Below are 17202 nucleotides of genomic sequence, written 5' to 3'. Positions count from 1 at the left end.
AAAAAAACCACTTTAAGGCGATGTTGCTATTGATGTGTGTATGAATGCAGTAATGATGTAGAACTCGTGGCCCAGGGCCTGGCACCATGTAAACACTCAATAAATCACTATTACTATTTTAGGACCATGGGCTGGAGAGCACTTTATAAATGATGCAATATTCTACAAAGAGTATTTTAGACTAAGCACTAATAATATTGATTGAGTAAAGGTTGAGGGGAAGTTGAAATTACATCTTCTGTTTTCTCGTTTCTGGCATAAATTTTGTTGAATGAAGGATTTTCAATTAGCAAATAAAATTTTATATTTATGACATTATATAAGATGTCCAAACACAAAAATCATATTGGCAACCACTGTGTAAAATTTTAAATAGTTTAAGTCAGGTACTATTTTTGTTGTTGTGTTTAAGTCACTGATATAAATGCCTCAGTTATTGGTATCAAAACTGTAGTTTCATTTCAGAACACCAGCATATACCACAATTTATTAGGCAATTGCTTAACTAATCAGGGACAACTTTTAGATTTTATATTAACGAGGGAAAGTAATATGTGTATTTAGTGATAGCGTAAGAAACTGTGAAAAGTCTGACCTTTTTCATATATGAAAAAAGAAGCATTTAAAACTCTACATTTTAAAAATAAATTTTTAATTTTGGAATAATTTTAGATTTACAGAAAAGTTGCAAATATAGTACAGAGGGTTCCTGTGTATCCCTCACCCCATTTCAGTTTCCTGTAATGGTATCGTCTCATGTTATAGTGGTATATTTGTCAACTACTAACTCCACGCTTTACTCAGATTTCACCAATTTTCCCTTTAATATCCTTTCTCTCTTATAGTATCCCATCTAAAATACCACATTACATTTAGATATTTCTGCTTAGTCTACCCTGGTCTGTGACAGCTTATCAGTCTTTCTTTGTTTTTCATGACTTTGACAGCTTTAAGGATCATTGGCCAGATATTCTGTAATGCCCTTCAATTTGGGTTTGTCTGATGTTTTTCTCATGACTCAACTGGGGTTATGGGTTTGCAGAGGGAATGCCACAGAGGTGGAGTGCATTTCTCATCTCATCATATCAAGGGATACGTGATATCAACATGCCTTACTGCAAGTACTATTTATCTCAATCACTGGGTTATGGTAGTGTTTGTCAGCTTTCTTCAATGTAAAGTTACTATCTATCCCTTTCCATACTCTAATGTCTGGAAGCAAGTCCCTAAGTCCAGCCCACACTCAGGAAGTGGGGCTGGGAGGAGATTAAGTTCCACCTTTGTAATGAAGATTTGTCTTTTCTCCCCCATTTATTTACTGTTTGTCTGTTTGTGTGTGTTCATTTGTTCATTCATTCATTCATTCATTCAATCTTTGTGTATATCCCTACGGGCTCATGTGCATTTATTTTATACTTTAGGTAATAATCCAGTGCTACATCATTGCTTAAACTGTTTCAGCTTTGGCCATTGGGAGCTCTTTCAATTGAGCCTCTATTTCCCTTTGACGTGGATTGTGCTGTGGGATGGAGCTGGGTGTGGGGAGAGAAGGAGGAAGCTGCAGGCTTGGGACCTGCAACCAGAGCTTGCATTTCTTATGGTTCTATGTTCCAGTATGGAATTCCAAAGATCCAAGAATTTTATATTTGAACCTAGACTACCAGGTCATTATAAAGGTATATTTGTCAAGGTGTAGGATAAAAATATTTTATTAGTTCACTAGATTGATTGATAACTTTTAAACCTCTGGATATATACAATGAAGGCCTCCATTTCTACTCTTGTCCTGGACCACACATGTTAGGGGTTCTCTAACATGTATTTGGAAGGGAAAGTGAGATACTGCTTTTCCAATGATTTTGTTTATATGTAGAAGTTGATTTTCTTACTACTTCACTTCCATTGGCCAAAACATTTTGAAAAAGAATAAACAAAATAAAAATTTTAAAGCCATAACTTTCAGTTAGATTTTGTAATTTTCCAAGCCAGGCAACTCATTAGGAGGCTGTATATTAAAGAATGTAAAATTTAGGTACCAAAGTAAAATCACCCATCACTGGTAAACAGCATTAAACTATGCATCTGGTTCTAAATTTTGTCTGTAACTACCCATTTTTAGCTGCAACTGCACATCACAAAAACCTTGATAGAGAGAAGGCTGCTTTTTCAAGAGGCATAGTCTTAAAAAATTACATGGGAGGGTGCTCTCTACTTTATGGGAGTGGGGCAAGTTTACATTTTACCAATTTACTCTGTTTTAATTGCTTTTCATAGATTGGTGCCTTTGGCATGTTTTAATCTGACTCAGCCTATTTCAAGGGGTGTGAATTCAAAGCCTATGGGAGTCAGGCAGGCAGTGTAGAGTGAAGAAAGTCAGGTGTGAGAAAAATCAATTACCATAATGCAATAAAAGTTTAATTATTTTACCAAACTATTGGATATGTGTGTAACATAATATAAGCATGTGTGAAACTAGAGATTATATTTTTAAATCCAAACTTGAAAACTACAAATTGGAATGCAGACATAATTCATTATTTTTTCTCTTACATTATTTATTATTTCTCCATTGGGAACTGGAAACTTGACATCTTTTCTTCTGCACCAAGAAATCAGTATCAGAATTTACATTTCACATTGTATATGCAACATAAGATTCAGTTTTGTAAACCTTGTAACCTTTAAATGGCATGGAGAGTCCTTAAAAAAATTAAAAATAGAACTACCATATGATCCGGCAATTCTATTCCTGTATATTATCAGAAGAAAATGAAAATACTAATTCAAAAAAACATATGCAGCCTTATGGTCATTGCACTATTATTTTCAGTAGCCAAGATATGGATACTACCTAAGTGCCCATCAATAGATGAATGGATAAAGAAGATGTGAGATATATATATATATATATATATATATATAAACACACACACACACAATGAAGTATTATGTATATATGTATATGTATACATATAAATACACAGTGAAATATTACTCAGCCATAAAGAAGAACGAAATCTTGCCATTTGTGACAACATGTATGGACCCAGAGGTATTATGCTAAGTGCAGCAAGTCAGACAAAGACCAGTACTGTATAATTCACTTATGTATGGAATCTATAAACAAAATAAATGAACAAACATAAGTAAACATAAATAGTCATAGATATACAGAACAAAAATGTGGTTGCCAGAGGGAAAGGGGGTGGGGGGAGGAGAGAAATAGATGAGGGAGATTAAGAGGTACAAACTTCCAGTTTCAAAATAAGTGAGTCTGGTTTCTAAGTCGGACCTAGGCCAACTCCAGTTGGTTTTGGGACCCAGTTTGGAAAAAAAAAAAATGCTCAGAGTCTGAAAGCTCATGAAGCAAAACTGCTAAACAAGGACCAGATTCCTAGGGGACATCCCCACACCTCCAGAGGCAGCAGGCAGGCAACAGCTCCAGGGGGCTCGGCAGTTTAAATATTTCATCTATTCTCTTCATGCCTGTATGGTTTCTGAGGAGAAGCTGAACGTCATTCTTCTCTTTGTTCTTCTATAGCTGTGTGGCTGACAGGGTCTTGGTGCTCTGGCCGGGTGTTAGGCCTGAGCCTCTGGGGCGGGAGAGCTAAGTTCAGATCATTGGTCCACCAAAGACCTCCCAGCTCCATGTAACATCAAATGGTGAAAGCTCTCCCAGAGATTTCCATCTCAATGCTAAGACCCAGCTCCACTCAATGACCAGCAAGGTACAGTGCTGGAATTCCCATGCCAAACAACTAGCAAGACAGGAACACAACAGCACCCATTAGCAGAGAGGCTGCCTAAAATCATAATAAACTCACAGACACCCCAAAACATACCACCGGACACGGTCCTGCCCACCAGAAAGAAAAGATCCAGCCTCATCCGCCAGAACACAGGCACCAGTCCCCTCCACGAGGAAGCCTACACAACCCGCAGAACCAACCTTATCCACTGGGGGCAGACAACAAAAACAACAGGAACTATGAACCAGCAGCCTGCAAAAAGGAGACCCCAAACACAGTAAGTTAAGCACAATGAGATGAAGGAGCAAGGTAAAAACCCACCAGACCAAACAAATGAAGAGGAAATAGGCAGTCTACCTGAAAAAGGATTCAGAGTAATGATAATAAAGATGATCCAAAATCTTGGAAATAGAATGGAGAAAACACAAGAAATGTTTAACAAGGATTTAGAAGCACTAAACGGCAAACAATGATGAACAACACAATAAATGAAATTAAAAATTCTCTAGAAGGAACAAATAGCAGAATAACTGAGGCAGAAGAACGGAGAAGTGACCTGGAAGATAAAATAGTGGAAATAACTACCACAGAGCAGAATAAAGAAAAAAGAATGAAATGAATTGAGGACAGTCTCAGAGACCTCTGGGACAACATTAAATGCACCAAAATTCGAATTATAGGGGTCCCAAAGGAGAAGAGAAAAAAAAAGAGACTGAGAAAATATTTGAAGAGATTATAGTTGAAAACTTCCCTTATATGGGAAAGGAAATAGTTAATCAAGTCCAGGAAGTGCAGGAAGTCCCATACAGGATAAATCCAAGGAGAAACATGCCAAGACACATATTAATCAAACTATCAAAAATTAAATACAAAGAAAAAAAATTAAAATCAGCAAGGGAAAAACATCAAATAATATACAAGGGAATCCCCATAAGGTTAACAGCTGATCTTTCAGCAGAAACTCTGCAAGCCAGAAGGGAGTAGCAGGACATATTTAAAGTGATGAAAGGGAAAAACCTACAACCAACATTACTCTACCCAGCAAGGATCTCATTCAGATTTGACAGAGAAATTAACACCTTTACAGACAAGCAAAAGCTAAGAGAATTCAGCACCACCAAACCAGCTTTACAACAAATGCTAAAGGAACTTCTCTAAGCAGGAAACACAAGAGAAGGAAAAGAACTACAATAACAAACCCAAAACAATTAAGAAAATGGTAATAGGAAAATACATATCTATAACTATCTTAAATGTAAACGGATTAAATGCTCCAACCAAAAGATATACACTGGCTGAATGGATACAAAAACAAGACCCGTATATATGCTGTCTACAAGAGACCCACTTCAGACCTAGGGACACATACAGACTGAAAGTGAGGGGATGGAAAAAGATATTCCATGCAAATGGAAATCAAAAGAAAGATGGAGTAGCAATTCTCATATCAGACAAAATAGACTTTCAAATAAAGACTATTACAAGAGACAAAGAAGAACACTACATAATGATCAAAGAATCAATCCAAGAAGAAGATATAACAATTGCAAATATTTATACACACAACAAAGGAGCACCTCAATACATAAGGCAAATGCTAACAGCCATAAAAGGGGAAATTGACAGTAACACAATCATAGTAGGGGACTTTAACATCTCACTTTCACCAATGGACAGATCATTCAAAATGAAAATAAATAAGGAAACACAAGCTTTAAATGATACATTAAATAAGATGGACTTAGTTGATAGTTATAGGACATTCCATCCAAAAACAACAGAATACACTTTCTTCTCAAGTGCTCATGGAACATTCTCCAGGACTGATCATATCTTGGGTCACAAATCAAGCTTTGGTAAATTTAAGAAAATTGAAATTGTATCAAGTACCTTTTCCAACCACAACACTATGAGACTAGACATCAATTACAGGAAAAAAGTCTGTTAAAAATACAAACACATGGAGGCTAAACAATACACTACTAGATAACCAAGAGATCACTGAAGAAATCAAAGAGGAAATAAAAAAATACCTAGAAACAAATGAAAATGAAAACACGATGACCCAAAATCTATGGGATGCAGCAAAAGCAGTTCTAAGATGGAAGTTCACAGCAATACAATCTTACCTCAAGAAAAAAGGAACATCTCAAATAAACAACCTAACCTTACACCTAAAGCAATTAGAGGAAGAAGAACAAAAAACCCCAAAGTTAGCAGAAGGAAAGAAATCATAAAGATCAGATCAGAAATAAATTAAAAAGAAATGGAATGATAGCAAAGAACAATAAAACTAAAAGCTGGTTCTTTGAGAAGATTAAAAAAATTGATAAACTTTAGCCAGAAAAAAAAAAAAAAAAAACTTTAGCCAGACTCATCAAGAAAAAAAGGGAGAAGACTCAAATCAATAGAATTAGAAAGGAAAATGGAGAAGTAATAACTGACACTGCAGAAATACAAAGGATCATGAGAGATTACTGCAAGCAACTATATGCCAATAAAATGGACAATCTGGAAGAAATGGACAAATTCTTAGAAAACTACAACCTTCCAAGACTGGACCAGGAAGAAATAAAATATGAACAGACAAATCAGAAACACTGAAAATGAAACTGTGATTAAAAATCTTCCAACAAACAAAAGCCCAGGACCAGATGGCTTCACAGGTGAATTCTATCAAACATTTAGAGAACAGCTAACACCTATCCTTCTCAAACTCTTCCAAAATATAGCAGAGGGAGGAACACTCCCAAACTCATTCTATAGTGGTGATGGAGCCACCATCAGCCTGATACCAAAACCAGACAAAGATGTCACAAAAAAAGAAAACTACAGGCCAATATCACTGATGAACATAGAGGCAAAAATCCTCAACAAAATACTAGCAAACAGAATCCAATAACACATTAAAAGGATCATACACCATGATCAAGTGGGGTTTAACCCAGGAATGCAAGGATTCTTCAATATACACAAATCAATCAATGTGATAAACCATATTAACAAAATTGAAGGAGAAAAACCATATGATGATCTCAATAGATGTAGAAAAAGCTTTCAACAAAATTCAACACCCATTTATGATAAAAACCCTCCAGAAAGTAGGCATAGAGGGAACTTACCTCAACATAATAAGGCCATATATGACAAACTCATAGCCAACATCATTCTCAATGATGAAAAACTGAAACCATTTCCACTAAGATCAGGAATAAGACAAGGTTGACCACTCTCACCACTATTATTCAACATAGTTTTGGAAGTTTTAGCCACAGCAATCAGAGAAGAAAAAGAAATAAAAGGGATTCAAATTGGAAAAGAAGTAAAACTATCACTGTTTGTAGATGACATGATACTATACGTAGAGAATCCTAAAGATGCCACCAGAAAACTACTAGAGCTAATCAATGAATTTGGTAAAGTAGCAGGATACAAAATTAATGCACAGGAATAACTTGCATTCCTATACACTATAGATGAAAAATCTGAAAGAGAAATTAAGGAAACACTCCCATTTACCATTGCAACAAATAGAATAAAATACCTAGGAATAAACCTACCTAAGGAGACAAAAGACCTGTATGCAGAAAACTATAAGACACTGATGAAAGAAATTAAAGATGATACAAACAGTTGGAGAGATATACCATGTTCTTGGATTGGAAGAATCAACATTGTGAAAATGGCTATACTACCCAAAGCAATCTGCAGAATCAATGCAATCCCTATCAAACTACCAATAGCATTTTTCACAGAACTAGAACAAAAAATTTCACAATTTGTATGGAAACACAAAAGACCCCGAATAGCCAAAGCAATCTTGAGAAAGAAAAGCAGAGCTGGAGGAATCAGGCTCCCTGACTTCAGACTATACTACAAAGCTACAGTAATCAAGACATTATGGTACTGGCACAAAAACAGAAATATAGATCAATGGAACAGGATAGAAAGCTCAGAGATAAACCCACACACATATAGTCACCTTATCTTTGATAAAGGAGGCAAGAATATACAATGGAGAAAAGACAGACTCTTCAATAAGTGATGCTGGGAAAACTGGACAGGTACATGTAAAAGAATGAAATTAGAACACTCCTTAACACCATACACAAAAATAAACTCAAAATAGATTAAAGACCTAAATGTAAGGCCTGACACTATAAAACTCTTAGAGGAAAACATAGGAAGAACACTCTATGACATAAATCACAGCAAGATCCTTTTTGACCCACCTCCTAGAGAAATGGAAATAAAAACAAAAATAAACAAATGGGACCTAATGAAACTTAAAAGCTTTTGCACAGCAAAGGAAACCATAAACAAGACCAAAAGACAATCCTCAGAATGGGAGAAAGTATTCATAAATGAAGCAACTGACAAAGGATTAATCTCCAAAATATACAAGCAGCTCATGCAGTTCAGTATCAAAGAAACAAACAACCCAATCCAAAAATGGGCAGAAGACCTAAATAGACATTTCTCCAAAGAAGATATACAGATTGCCAACAAACACATGAAAGGATGCTCAACATCACTAATCATTAGAGAAATGCAAATCAAAACTACAATGAGGTATCACCTCACACCAGTCAGAATGGCCATCATCAAAACATCTACAAACAATAAATGCTGGAGAGGGTGTGGAGAAAAGGGAACCCTCTTGCACTGTTGGTGGGAAGGTAAATTGATACCACCATTATGGAGAACAGTATGGTGGTTCCTTAGAAAACTAAAAATAGAACTACCATACGACCCAACACTCCCACTACTGTGCATATACCCTGAGAGAACCATAATTCAAAAAGAGTCATGTACCACAATGTTCATTGCAGTTCTATTCACAATAGCCAGGACATGGAAGCAACCTAAGTGTCCATCGACAGATGAATGGATAAAGAAGATGTGGCACATATATACAATGAAATATTACTCAGCCATAAAAAGAAATGAAATTGAGTTATTTGTAGTGAGTTGGATGGACCTAGAGATTGTCATACCAAGTGAAGTAAGTCAGAAAGAGAAAAACAAATACCGTATGCTAACATATATATATGGAATCTTAAAAAAAAGAAAAAAATGGTTCTGAAGAACCTAGGAGCAGGACAGGAATAAAGACGCAGACGTAGAGAGTGGACTTGAGGACACAAGGAGGAGGAAGGGTAAGCTGGCACGAAGTGAGAGAGTGGCATGGACGTATATACATTACCAAATGTAAAATAGATAACTAGTGGGAAGCAACCGCATAGCACAGGGAGATCAGCTTGGTGCTTTGTGACCACCTAGAGGGGTGGGATAAGGAGGATAAGGAGGAGATGAAAGAGGGAGGAGATATGGGGATATATGTACACATATAGCTGATTCACTTTGTTACACAGCAGAAACTAACACACTATTGTAAAGCAATTATACTCCAATAAAGATGTTAAAAAAAAAAGACGTGAGTCATGGGTATGAAATGTACAGTGTGGGGATATAGTCAATAATTATGTAATATCTTTGTATGGTGACAGATGGTAATTAGATTTTTCATGGTGATCATTTTGAAATGTATGGAAATATCAAATCACTATGTTCTGTAACAGTAACTAATAGTATTTTATGTCAATTATACTTCAAAAACAAATAAACAAACAAACAAACAGATTCATAGAAATGAGATCAGATTTGTAGTTACCAGAGGCAGGGGGGTAGGGTGGGGGTGTGGGAGGGGGAATTGGATGAAGGCAGTCAAAAGGTACAAACTTTCATGAAATGGAAAAAAATTTTTTTTCTACTTCTTTAATTTTGTATTTGTATGAGATAATGGATGTTTTCTAAACTTATGTTAATTATTTCATGACATATGTAAATCAAATCATTATGTGGCATACCTTAAACTTGTACAGTGCTGTATGTCAATTACATCTCAATAAAACTGGAAGAAATAAATAAATGGTCACAATATTTAGTTTTGTTTTTTTATAAGGTCAAATAGCTATTTGCAATTATAAGCACATCTGATCATAGGTAGAAACTTTGCACAGTGGTTTTTATATTTAGAAGGACTACTTCTTGGATGTTTGGATTTCTGGTGTTCCTACATTGCCATATTTGTTGTTCAGTTATATTGCTTTACTCTTCAATTATTTCTATTTGTAACTCTTGAACCCAACTGTCACATTCATTGGAAAAGGCCAATCTAACCATGCTGGTTTATTTTTACATTTTTTTTCCAAATATACTTTTCAGCTCCATAATTTGGGATAGATAGTTCAATCTATCCCTTTTTTTTCTAGAAATTGATTTCAGTGAATGGGATCATAATTTTGGGTAATTACTAATGAATGCCTCCCTGAGAAAATAGTGTTTAAATGAATTGTATCATTCACTAAAAAGACCAAGTATTTGATCTAATCTTTGGTGGGGAGCCAAGGTCGATGACATGAACGAGTTAATTTTTTTCAATTCTCCTTTGTACCCTGTTACAAGTAAGTCACCTAAAATTCGTGTATAAATGACCACCATACTCTGCCTTTTATTCATCAAGTAAAGTGCTAATCTGTCTGTGTTCCTAAATCCTAGGAATTTATCTGGCTTATGGTTTTAATGACTGAATTTGAGATGTGTTCTTTTTCAGCACAGAGTGATTTCTCGTGAATGGTGCTATGATAGAATTTAGTTCTTTACATAACAAGTTCAACATTAACACTGGCCACTGTAGGAGCACATTTATATTTGTCTTACTAATCTTGACCAGGCTATTTTCAACTTTTCAAGACTTGTGGTAGATGCAAAAATGGCCACAACCTCTTCCCCAACCTGCATCTGTGACCTTATAATGTGACTTGGTAGCTTCTCTCATAAAAGAGGCGGAAATCTATTTCTTTACCTCTTGAATACAGTCTGGCCTTGTGTCTTGCTTTGGCCAATAAAGAGTGGCAGAAGCAGTGATATGAAAATCATAAATGTCTCAAGATGTTTTGCATGCTTCTGCTTTTACTGATTCATCATAAACCAGACAGTCCAAACCCAGCCATCAGCTGACGGCAGAAATGCATAAGTGAGTTCAGCCAATAACGGTCCAGCACCGCCCAGGCCAGAACAGCTGTCGAGATAAATCCAGGCGGAGTTACCGTACTGCCAAATCATAAGATAAATAAATGGATGTTGATTTAAGCCATTAAGTTTTAGGGTGGTCTTTTACACAGAATTACTATCTGATATGACTTGTCTCAATACACTATAAGCATCATGACCAAAGTTTTTAGTTCCATCTTAATTCTTAATGATATTGAAATAAATATAGTTTTTCCAGGTGGTAGTATTTATACTTTTATAAACTGCTGTAGAAAATGCCATGCATTGGTTAAAAATATCACACACTTAGCCTTTCAGCTCTTAAACCATATTTTCAACTTCCTGAACATCAGCCAATACTTGATTCTCTTCAGGAAACATAATATTTTTGCCCTCAAGAGACATTCTTTTATAGATTTACCCTCTGTGAAAGTTTTTGTACTTGGAAACTTTTTGTTACTTACTGAGCACATAACTGCATTTTATAGTGGTAGTATTTAATTTATGAACACTAAAAAGAGGTCCTCTTTAAAGTTCAGTTCTTTATTTTTTTAGTTCATTAAGTTCTTCAATGTGCATCTTTCTCTAGTCTGTCATAATTCTTGCTATAATTTGTTTTATAATGGTACCTTTATTTGCATTTAATAAAAAAAAGACACACTGGAAATTCCCTGGTGGTCTAGTGATTAGCATTAAGCGCTTTCACTGCTGTGGCCCGGGTTCAATCCCTGGTCAGGGAACTGAGATCTCACAAACCTCGGGTAGTGGCCAAAAAGGAAAAAAGAAAAAAAAAAAAAGACACATTTTATTTGCATATATATGTAGGAATACTTTTTACTTTTATAAAGAAATGATCTCTTCTTCTTGAAACCACAAGTTCTTCTCGAAACCACAAGTTCTTCTCATTCTGTCTTCTGTTTTCCTACTTTTGGTAGAGACATAGGTAAAAAAGTCACTCTTTTCTTAAATCTACTGTAAGTAAACAGTTGGACATTTGAGAGAATAAATGGAAACTGCCACTTGGCTTAGATTCAATGAAACAAAGGGAATAACAGATACTCTGGTCAATTGGAGAGCATGTGCTCCATTTGAAAGCAGAAGCTGATATTCAACTCTAGAATATTGTCACCAAATCTGAAAATCTGTTATCTGATTTTTCAAACTTCTTAAGAGAAGCTCCAAATACAGATTTTTGTGTGAAACCTCCTGAGTTCTAAATTACAACTGATTTAAACCGTAACTTTAAACACTGTGTGAGTCAAGGATGTGCACCAGATGAACATGAGCATGGTGGGATTTTTACATTTCTCCTCCCGGTCAATACATAGTATTAAGCAAAGTGGCCTAAACACAGATTAGATGAATGAATGTATAAATGAATGATACGATAGTATAAAATAGGGGCACAAAATAGGGAAGGACAAAACCTTTTCAGGGTTTTGCTCCAGGATTTGGTAAAGTAATTCAGGGAGGAAAAAGAAAAGACAAAAGTAGCAGGAGGCCGACTGAGGAGGCATTTTGAAGGAGGCTTGATCTCAAGAAAGAAGAAAAAAATCTCCCTCTCCCATAGCTTCCTCATGCTCTGCACGATAAAACACTCTACCTCTTTGACAGAGATGCTCTTCTTTAATGGGATCCTAAAGTCTGAACTCCTTTTGAAGAAAGCCCTCTTGCATCCTCTCCAGATTATGGAAAGGGTTATGGTTGGAAGAAAAAAAAAAAGATGGGATACCCAAAGAGATGAAGAACACTGAACCATCAATTTTCCAAGAAAGGGTTCTGCTTGGGGGAGTAGGACAGGATCCAAGGACCCTTTCTTCTCTCCCTTCCCCATTCATCCTGTTACTTCTGAATATAATGGTCTCTCAAGCCCAAGAAGACATTTCTTAGGTTCAGATAGTTGGAGGATTTCCTAAGCTTATCTCCTGGTCCAGTTCTTGGCAACTGGGTGGAGTTCCTACCTTGAAGAACTCCAGAATTAAAAAAAAAGAAAAAAAAAAAAAATCTCAGCATATGTGTGGTTGCCAGAGCTGGATTGAGTTTATTGTTGGTTTGTGGGAGTTAATGTTGGTATAAATTGAGAGAAAAGCAAGAAGAAATTGATCCTTCTGTATCAGGGTAAGTCACACCAGCAAGGTATTTTTATAAGGATCACAAAGCACCTCTAATCACAAATCTTCCATTTCATAGTAGAAAGTAGAGTCAAGAAAACACTCTGGTTAATCAAATAAATCTGTGATTGGAACATACAGAATCCAGAACTTCTGAGATGCAAGTTCTTTTAATGTCCTAGTTTTCCAGTCAGGAATGGAACTTGGTGAGTGTGGGTATGTGTGGCCGTAAGGGGTGAGGTGTGGGGTGCTAAAGCAGGCCATGAACAACTAATTTTAGTTATCTGTGGAGCTGGGACCAGCAGAACTTGGCACTCTCATGAAGATGTCCAGGGGTAAGTACTGGAATATAAATAGTACCACTGACTTGCAAACTCTCGATGCCCCAAAGCTGCTATGAGAGTTGTGGTTACTGAGGTTCTCATGAAGTTAGGATGAAAAATTTATAAGAAGTGGACGTTCAAAGAATAATATCCCCATGGATATTCTCTACAATTTAAGGAGAAAAATAAAGGTATAGACCCAATTAGTCATATTCTAAGATGCCCAAGTTACTATCTTTAGTAGACTCTTGTTATTTACTTATTTATTTGATCTCTTGAGTAAAACACACCCTATTTATCATCACTTTGATTTCCTTTTAGGTGGACTAACCCCGTGTATGGTCTTGGTGGGAAATAGGGCAGCCTCTCCTTTTAAAAGCCCAGTGAACAAGATTATTCCATCCCCTATTCCTGGGTTGTCAAGAGATGGGTGTGTGACCTAGGCTCGGTCAGTCAGTCCTTTGCCCTGGGACTTTGCAGCTTGAGCTGGTGGCATTAGGGTGCGGGGTTGCTGTGGTGGACAGGTCCGTGTGTGGATCACAACATTTCCGTAGTATGACATTTGCTGTGGTCCCTACTGCTTGGGCCTCCCACTCTCTCTTGTTCCTATTTATTTCTGAAGCCCAGTCCTCCCATTTTCTGAGTCTCTGACATACTTTCAGTAAAGTATCCCCTTTTTGAAAAGAGAGCCAGAATTGATTTCTGTTGCTAGAACCAAGAACCCTGACTAAAATATTACCTGAAGACTGGAGAAGAGACGTGAGCTTTCTGCAAAGTCTACTCGATTGATTAGAATACATAAGGGTATGTAGAATGCATGTAGGGTTCTAGGTATGTGCCTATGTTTGAAAAAAGGGGGTAGTAGCAACACGGGTAAAATTCACTAGAAACCTCTTGATAAACTGTTTTTGGAATGTCTGTAAGAGACAATCTTTCCCATAATAATGATGATAACAATAATTCAAATATTAAAATTACCACTTATTACATGCCTTCTTTACAAAAGACATTTATTTCTTAGAAGGTCTCAATCTTTTAATAGCCCTATGAGATAAGAGCATTTACTCCCATTTTATAGGTATGATAACCGAGGTTCAGAGAGGATAATAATTTCCCAAGGTCAGACAACTGGTAAAAAATCAGTCAACATTCCCTTCCAGTCCAAATCTTGTTCTCTTTTTGTTCTACAAGGTCATCTCTCTTCCAAAAACAGAGGGGGGAAGATTCTAGCCCAAAATATACCTTGTGAACCTCATATTGCTAAGTCTCTGCAGTTATCTTTTTTAACCATTGTGTTAACCAGACATTCTCAGACCCTCATTTTATTTTTAGATCTCACTGGTTTGTAACTTACTGGCGGTTGCATGTCAGGATTGCTAGCTCCAGAGCACAGAGGCAAGTGCTGCTAGGTGGAGTATGCATGCTCTTATTCCAAACACACCATCCTCCTTTTTGTTGACCTAGATAGTCCTTTGTGCTTTGTATTTTTGTTAGGGTTCTCTAGAGAAACAGAACCAGTAGAATATATGTAGGTATATCAGAAGAGATTTATTATGAGGGATGGACTCACATGATTAAGAAAGCTAAGAAGTCTCATGATCTACTGTCTGCAGGCTGGGAGCCCAGGAAAGCCAGTGGTGTAGTTCCAGTCCAAACCTGAAGGCCTGAGAGCCACTGGAGCCAGTGGTGTAACCAGTCTGAGTCTGAAGGTCCAAGAACCAGGAGTGCTGATGTCCGAAGGCAGGAGCAGATCAATGTCCCAACTCAAGCCCTTTCTCCACCTTCTTGTTCTAATCTGGCAGTCAACAGATTGCATGATGCTCACCTGCATTGATGAGGCTGGGTCTTTTATACTCAGTCTACTGATTCAAATGCTAACCTCTCCCATAAACACCTTCACAGATACACCCACAATTAATATTCTACCAGTGATCTGGGCATGCCTGAGCCCAATCCTGTCGACAAATAAAATTAACCATTGCTTATCTCAACTTCAACAGAGGTAGTTGTCAGGTTTTCCTTTCTTCTTTTTTTTTTTTTTTTTCTCCTTCCCTTTGTCTGTGACCTTTTTATTATTTCTGTAGTGACCAGGGGCTGTTTGACTCATCATTTCTCCTTTTTAGAATTTATTTTTCTCCCTTTTGTTTCAGAAATATATGTCTTGTCTAATTTGCCGAAAGTTTCTGGAAACATTTCAAAGATTTAAATTTTTCATGCAATCCAGAGCAAAGAGGCTGAAGGTAGTGTAGGGCAGGAAGTAAAGGTGGGGATAAGGAAGATAGGAGAGACAGTCTGTGGTATTTGGGGGACCATGGGCTTTGAAAATTTTGGAATAAAAGGGACAGGTCTCTGCTTTCAGGGACAGTGCAGTAAACTTTCTGTAAAGGCAGATTTATATTGGTCTCAATTATTTTGTATTTCTTGGTATGAAAGCCTTATTTCATAACTATTCGAAATCTCTAGGAGTAGGGATTAAATGGATATGAAATTAAGGCTGATGGTATATAAAGAACGATTCTGGAAAGAATATTTACACTTAAATTGCCTAAGAAAGTCATTTCTTTTTCTTTTAAATTTATGTGAAGTTAAAAGTTAATCTAGAAGCAGTTTTAAGAATTAATTTGGGTTTTGGTGGGGGGGGGGGGAATGGGAAGTAGAAGGTACAGAGTGAGGAAAGAAACCCTTTAGCTAGGAACTTAATGGCTTTAAGGTAGTTTTTCATATAATTAAGCTACATTAATGTAATATAATATAGTCTGACTACATTACTGTAGTAGAAGCAGATGAATATAAAAATATATTACCATTGATACAGGAAGTCATACAAGAGTTTGTTTTTCACAACTAGTTGTTTTATTCCAATTAGAATTACTTATGCTACATTATTATGTTTAATTTATTGATTTATTCTAGCCTCATGAAGCTAGAATATATATAAAAATATATATGACGATCAAGACTTAAATGGATGTCGAAAGATGAAAGGTGAAGAAATGGGGTAAACTAGTAAACCAAAGCCAGGAGTGGAATTAGAACATGACACACATACCGCAAGGTCTTGCCTGATGGTAAAAGTGCTTGAAAGTTCAGGTCTTGGTTTCTTGTGACCAAAGCAAAGAGGGCAAGATCATGAGTTGACACTGTTCAGGAATGTTGTTAAGAGAAATCAGATCTTGCTCTGGCACGAGGATTCACTGGACAGCAGAATCACAGTTTCTGACAGGGACACCAATTTTGCAGTGTGAGTTGCTGAGTCTACATCTCCTCCCACTGCTTGCCAAGTCGAGAGCCCTCTCTCACAATTAAACTCAAGGATTCTTCAAAGTCTCCCCCACGGGCCCTGCAACTTGCTAACGGAGGCCCAAGGCTTCTGCTCACTGTGTGCAGGTGCTGACTGCAAAGCTGGCCCTCAGGGGATTTGTGGGCAGCTCCTACTCACAAGGGTCCCCTTGCCTTTGTGTCCTGTCTGTGACCTGGGTCTCCTGGCTGAGGGCCCCTGGCCTGTTCTGGCTCCACCTCAGGGTGGGATAGAGATAGTCCAGGTGAGGGCATGAAGAAAACTGGAAAGACGGCTCCAACAGCAACGCCTGGTCCCTGAAGGAAACTCAGGGTCTGGGTCACAAGCAGGTCATGGGAACTGGATATTCTCATAACCTTCTCTAGCATCCTCGTGGCGTACTTCTTAGCCCTGACTTTCCTTGCTCAGTCCCTGGCAAATAATCCTTTTCCTTGAAATAATGGCTGAGGAGTCCTGGGAGAGAAGTACACGGTTATCCTGGTGGGCACCTGAAGACCCCAGTGATCTGAGTCAAGGTCAAGACATGCCTGCAGGACCTGTTCTGACTCACTGCAGGTGCCTCTCAGGCTCCTTTCATGCTCAGCTGAGGCTTCTGGAGGCTGCCCTTTCCCCACCTTAGGACAGACAACGGAGGAATTCTGAGGGGAAAAAGCTCATGAGAGAAA

The 17202-nt window shown here is 37.3% G+C and overlaps 1 long non-coding RNA gene across 1 annotated transcript in view; it reads left to right on the top strand.

The window, feature by feature from the left end:
• LOC309645634 overlaps positions 1-17202 on the top strand; it is a 215791-nt gene that overhangs the window by 160604 nt on the left and 37985 nt on the right. The gene's annotated exons all lie outside the window — the stretch shown is intronic.

The sequence above is a fragment of the Balaenoptera physalus genome (assembly GCF_965194825.1).
Source record: "Balaenoptera physalus genome assembly, chromosome: 1".
Classification (NCBI taxonomy): Eukaryota; Metazoa; Chordata; class Mammalia; order Artiodactyla; family Balaenopteridae; genus Balaenoptera; species Balaenoptera physalus.
This window is presented reverse-complemented; position numbering and strand designations above follow the sequence as displayed.